The sequence below is a fragment of the Meriones unguiculatus genome, chromosome 19 (genome assembly GCF_030254825.1).
Source record: "Meriones unguiculatus strain TT.TT164.6M chromosome 19, Bangor_MerUng_6.1, whole genome shotgun sequence".
NCBI classification, from domain to species: domain Eukaryota; kingdom Metazoa; phylum Chordata; class Mammalia; order Rodentia; family Muridae; genus Meriones; species Meriones unguiculatus.
Window position 1 is genome coordinate 48956864 of NC_083366.1, and position 6000 is coordinate 48962863.

Here is a 6000-nt window from a genome sequence, read left to right on the forward strand (position 1 = left end):
CAGTTTATCTGGCTCTCCTTCGTGCTGACTTGAAACTGTACTTCTCTGAGTTAGAAAACAATCATCCTAAGGTGAAGCTCACAGAAGTGCCTATTTTGTGACTTCTTTTTAATAGAGAGAAGTCTGGGTTTGGGAGGATTTAGAAAAATGGCTGTCAGAGAATAATAGCTACTAACTTTATTGCAAATCTAAGTTATATATGTTAAATGTGTCAAGTCGTTTTCATTTAAACCTTTTGGCAACCTAACGTTCATAGCATGGGAGTTTGGAGAATTTAATTTCCTTGCTCAGGGTTTTATAACCAGAACATGATGGAGTCTGGATTTTAATCTGTAGCCAGAGGATGCTAGAACATTCCTTTGTGTCTTTTCAGTGAGAGATGACCAACATTACTGGAAATATGTCATTAGAGCATGCCAGCCACAAGAGGATGGAAACAGCAAGACCACAGGCCCTGAGACTTACTCTCTGTACTGGAAAGAAAGAGGGAGCAGAAGTGTGGCTCAGTGGTAGAGCGCTTCCTTAGTGTACAGGAAGACTTGAGTTCCATCAACTGGCCGGGATAGGGGGTGAGGGGGCAGCTAAAAAGCTGTCATGTCTATGTTGTTTCAACTCATCAACTGGCTTCAAAAATCCCCACCCCTTTGTCTCCTCACTCTTCTATGTCATGTTCCAGAAAAATACAAACTCTTTCAGAAGCCTCACTGAATACTCACAAACATTTCACAACTTTTAACAAACTAGCCCTGGCTTCTTTAAAAAAAAAAAAAATCTTGGGTAGCTGGGTCCTGGGCAGCTTTAACAACTCTTTAATTTTTGCCAGCGGACTGAAGAGAGGAAACTCAAGTCACTGGAGACAAAGGGGCAAAGTCAAGGGCTTGGGCCTGGCTCTGGATGACAGTATACTCTCGCTCCAAGGACCTTAATTGGCCGATAGAATGATTGCTTTGGCCAAGGGTCCAATTAATACCCAAGATTGAGGATTGGTTTTCCAAGCTCGGTTGGATGAGTTTCCTGGCAAGAAAAGGCCAGCACTGTAAATTCAATTCACTTCCTTAACTCCGCACCCACTCTATAATGTAAGGAGATCACTGTCTGGTTAAGTTCAGACGAGGCTCTGTGAGTAGATGGGGAATTGGGTTTTTTTTAATTTGAAGAGAAAAAAAAAGATAAGTGAGTGTGAGTTTTATGCAGTTACCTTGATGCTCCATCTTATGGAAAATGTACTAAATCCCAATAGCACAGAAGGCAGGATGGTGAATTGAAACACAGTTAGCTTGGAGGCTTATTCTTGCTGGGAAGGATCCAATCTGTAGCCTGCTGTGACTGGCATCCAGCTGGACCGGTGGGATCACAGTTGGAGCTGGAAACCAAAGTCACTTAGCCCTGTGTGAAAAGTGGCATGGGATGACGATGTGTTGGTGGAAGGCGGTGTGGGATGCACAGAGCAGAGGGCGGGGCCACGGGTTTGATTCTTGGCTTTGAAATGGACTGGCTGTGTGGACTTCATCCTAAGGCACGGAGTGGGACAAAACAATACCTCCTTAGAGCCTTGTCACAAAGATCGCCTTAGCAAACAGATGTAAATGCATAAGGACATTGAACTACTGTTAGAGCCTTTTGCTTATTCAGGGATGGTGGCAGCCAATTGGTATGACGCTCTGTGCTTTGGTAACAAGCCTGTACCGGAGAACCACAGACTGCCCCTTGCTTCGTTTCCAAATAACAGCAAATTCCCAGGGCAACAAACTTGAGAGTGTGGAGTAGCTTCCCACTCTGCTTAGCACCTCGGCAGACAAGCTGTCTCAGAGGCTGTTTCGCTATTTACTCCCCCTGAATGGACTGTGGGCTGCCCATTCAAGCCCAGCTCCTGTTTCTAAGGCTTCCTCATTTCCTTGCCCTTTTTTTTTTCTGGTTTACCAGATGGGATGAAGTCTTCTTATTACAACATCTTTCCCTTCTACTTACTTTGACCTGATTTGAAAGTAGCAAGTCACTTTATTTGGGCTTGCAGGAAAGAGCACTAAACCAGATGTGGGGTGACTGAGTTTTCTGGAAGACATTCTTCCCCTTGTCTTCAACCAGACACATGATACATGAAGTAGGAGTTTCTGGCCACAGGCCCCCCACTACAGCATGCATACTCACTCATGCCTCCAATCACTGTCCAGAGGGCCAGCTGCTTCAGTATCTGCCTGCTAATCACTCTCCGGTGCGTCACCCAGCCTGTCTGACTGCCCATGGCTACGTCTGCAGGTGGGTCATGCAGTAGCTGAGAGCAGACGTTTTCTGGTGGGGAGAATCTGTTGGTACTGGAGTTTGTCAAACTCCACTCCAGTCCTTGTCTGTCATAATGTTTCCGAAGAAAGCACGTAAGTTCAAGACATTCTCCTTTTATCTTTGACTTCTTAAATAATCATTGTAGAAGGAGCGCAGGGTTTTCTCAGTAAGCTACAGACAGCCCTGGGCTTTGCAAAGGGCAGGTGTTTCCAATGCTACAGAGCAGCCTTGTTGACTGTGATCTACCCCTGGGTGTCCTGAACAAGGGAGAACTTTGGGGTCCTAGCCCTGCCTTCCCTTCACTGGCTCATGAGCTGAGCATACTATACCACGCACACATTTTTGTTTACTTTCTAAATGTCCAACTTTGGAAAAACCAAACGGAGTATAAGGATACACATTTATCTGCTTGCTTGTTCATTTAACCCGTGGGTACTTAGTGAGCATATATTAGGTGGTGGGCACTGTGGAGAGAGGACTGAGTAAGAACAGCCACGAGTGCATGAACCCTGCTGCTTGCTGATGGGATAGTCAGAGAGGAAGCCTCCACGGCCGTAGTACTAGCAGGGTAAATATCAGGCACAAAAAACAGCTCGCTAGAGTCTACAGAACTTACTACTCCCCACAGGCTCATGTATTTGAATACTTGGTTCCCAACTGGTGACGCTATTTTTGGGAGGTGGTAGAATTTTTTTGGATGTAGGACCTAGCTGGCAGACGTAGGCTACTAGGCGTACGTCTTGAGGGTTATAATTTGGCCCCGTTTCTGGTGCCATCTGTTTCCTGACCCACTGATATATGAACAAATTATATCACAAGCTCTTGCTGCTGAACCTGCCTGGCCACCACAGTTGACTATGTTTCCTCAAACCATGAGGCGAAACGAACCTTTTCTTCCTCAAGTTGCTTCTGTGTGGATTTGTGGAGATGCTCAGAGAGAAAGGGAGTAGTGACATGAACTCCAGGAAGAGCTGAAAGGGGCTGGTCCTAATGGGGGGCAGGCTTTGAGGAATCTGAGACATGCTTAGGTTTCTCTTCAGGTCCACTAGGGATTGTCAGGACCCTGACTGGAAGGCCTCTGAGGTCAGATGGGGGCTTGTGTAGGCATTTTCTCATTTGTGGAGTTGTATTGCCATATCTTTAGGTTCTTTATAGTTTGGTAGACTGTTCTGGATGGATCAAGCTTTCAGATCAGGCTCTGTTCCATCCTTCAGAAAATATGGCCACACCAGGCCTAGTATGCCCACTGTGTGAACCTGTGATAAAGCCAGGAGAGCTTCCCAGCATACTGGAGGTTTTTTGGTCCTGGAGGGTGTCTAAGAAACAAGACAGTCACCTAGAATTGGGCTCTAGAGATGTGAGGAGATCCTGCTGCCTGCCTCTCTCTGAATGTCAGGCAAATGTGTGGGGCAAGTCCACTGGGAACTCAAATTTATTTTCCTATATGCCACTCACATCTCCCTCTTTCACCCGATTTTAAACAAACTTGAGGATGACTATCTTCCATTGTCTGCATGGGCTGAGGACATTCCCTAGATGTTGGACTTTCAGTGCTACAAGCAAGAAAGGTCTGCGTAAACAGGAGTGAATCGGCCACTGCAGAGTCACTGACTGCATGCCAAGCATTTCTGTGCTGTATGATCACACTTCCTGAAGTGACATCTTGAAGTAGAAATTATCATTTCTATTTAAAAGAATTAAAAATGGAGAGTTGAGATATGTTTCCAAAGGTCTGGATTGAAGTCTGGCTGTGTGATTTAAAGCCAATATCTTGGTCATCCATTGTTATTTTGATTATTTCAAATCTTGGTGGCTTAAATCAATGGCCAACATTTAATTTTTTTTCTTAAGATGTATTTATTTATTTTTATATGTGTATGTGTGTTGCATACATGTATGTCTGTACCATATAATGCCCTTGGAAATCCAGAAGAGAGTATCAGACAACCCTGGAACTGGTGTTATAGACAGCTGTGGACCACCATGTGGGTGCTGGGAACTGAATCCTCTGGAAGAGCAGCCAGTGCTAACCACTAAGTCATCTCTAGCCTCAACAATCAACACTTATTAACTTGGCTTCTGTGAATCAGGAAAGAAGAGCCGAGCCATGCAGCTGGGTTGCGCTAGCCAGGTTCTCTCATGAGGTAGTGTGAGGAGGCCATCGGCAGACTGGACAAGAGCTGGAAGGTCTCCATTGAAGATGACACTCTTTGCTTTCCTCCACATCACACTGTCTATGGGGCTTCATGACTGTCTTCCCAGCATGGTCCTGATTTCCCTCACAGCAAGCTATATAAATGAGTTCAAGGAAGACACCTCCATGGGTTCATTATATGACCTTAGGAATCATGTATTTCTGGAACATCCTGTTATTCCCCACTCAGTGTGTCAGGGAACAGCCTAAGAGGGTGAGTAACTAGAGACAGGAATGGATGGGAACTTCTTAGAGAGTGGCTACAATAGTCACTCTGCATTTTACAACACCACAGCTACCTCCCAGGGCTCTGCCTAAGAACTGAGGGGAGTGCCACTACCACCTAGCCTATTTTAGTTATAAAAATAATGTGTGTGTTCCTGCAGTAAAATTAGAAAAATTAGGCCTAAATTATCATCCCTAATGAATATATTAACAAAAATATTTGGTGTCATAGAGACATCATTAGGATAAACATATATTTAGTGAGAATTTTGGTGTCTTTAAAAACTCAGTTATGTTATGTAAACTTGTTTTTGTTTTATTCCCAGGTGTGGGATATGTGGCTCCTTCAGATTGTCCGAAGGAGAAGATTATTCGCCTCATGGGCGCTCTGGCAGGGGCATGATTCTGCCAACTGAAGATAGCTTAATTCTTGGGACTCTAAAGAGGTTATAAAAAGACCAGACCCCCAAGAGAGGAGGTATGCTGTTCTTCCTGGTGGTTCCTGCTCCTGCTGCTGTTGCTGGTTTGTCAAGTGGTTGTGAGAAAAAGAGGAAATAAGGAAAAGTTGGAGGTATTCTGACAAGATTGGGTTTGCCCCAAGTAAGTCAATGCCCCTAACCATCAGGAAGTCAATGACCCCTCTCCTCACTAACCTGTTTCTCCTACCTGGTGTTGGGCATTGGAAGGAACTGGGGTGAGAAGGGTGGTAGATATAAGAAACCAAATAAAATAAATAAAACAAACAAATACACCTACATACATAGCCTTCCAAGATGGTATTTTTCTTGAAAGAAGAGTCATTTGAGCATATAAGCAGCAACATTTTCATGCATGGCAAATGTTTATGTATAGATATACTCATATGTATATATTTTAACCCAAACTCACCCAGACACTCCCTTTTACTCCTCCTTTTATTTTTTTTTCCAAGACAGGGTTTCTTTGTGTAGATCTGGCAGTCCTGGCACTCACTCTATAGATGAGGCTGACCTTGAACTCAGAGATCCACCTGCCTCTGCCTCCAGAGTGCTGGGATTGAAGGTGTGCACCACAGAATAAACATACTTAAAAAAATATTTTGTGTGTGATATAAGTGCAGGCATGTATTCATGTTTGTGTGTGTGGGCGCGCACAGGTCCCCATGCAGTTATATGCATCTGTGTGTGCAAAATAACATCTGTCTTCTTCCTTATGTGTTGAGGCAAAGTCTCCACATGAAACCAGAGCTTCCCAACTGGGCTCGTTTAGATAGCTTGTTCGATGATCCTGTCTCCATACCCCAAGTCCTGGGATTACAAGCT

General features: G+C 44.4%; 1 long non-coding RNA gene across 1 annotated transcript in view; it reads left to right on the forward strand.

Moving 5' to 3' along the window:
* LOC110558634 (uncharacterized) overlaps positions 1–5740 on the forward strand; it is a 102053-nt gene extending 96313 nt beyond the window's left edge. The window contains exon 6 of the long non-coding RNA XR_009587589.1: positions 5026–5740. This is a non-coding gene — a long non-coding RNA (uncharacterized LOC110558634). The remainder of the gene's footprint in view (positions 1–5025) is intronic.
* Positions 5741–6000: the final 260 nt, after the last annotated feature.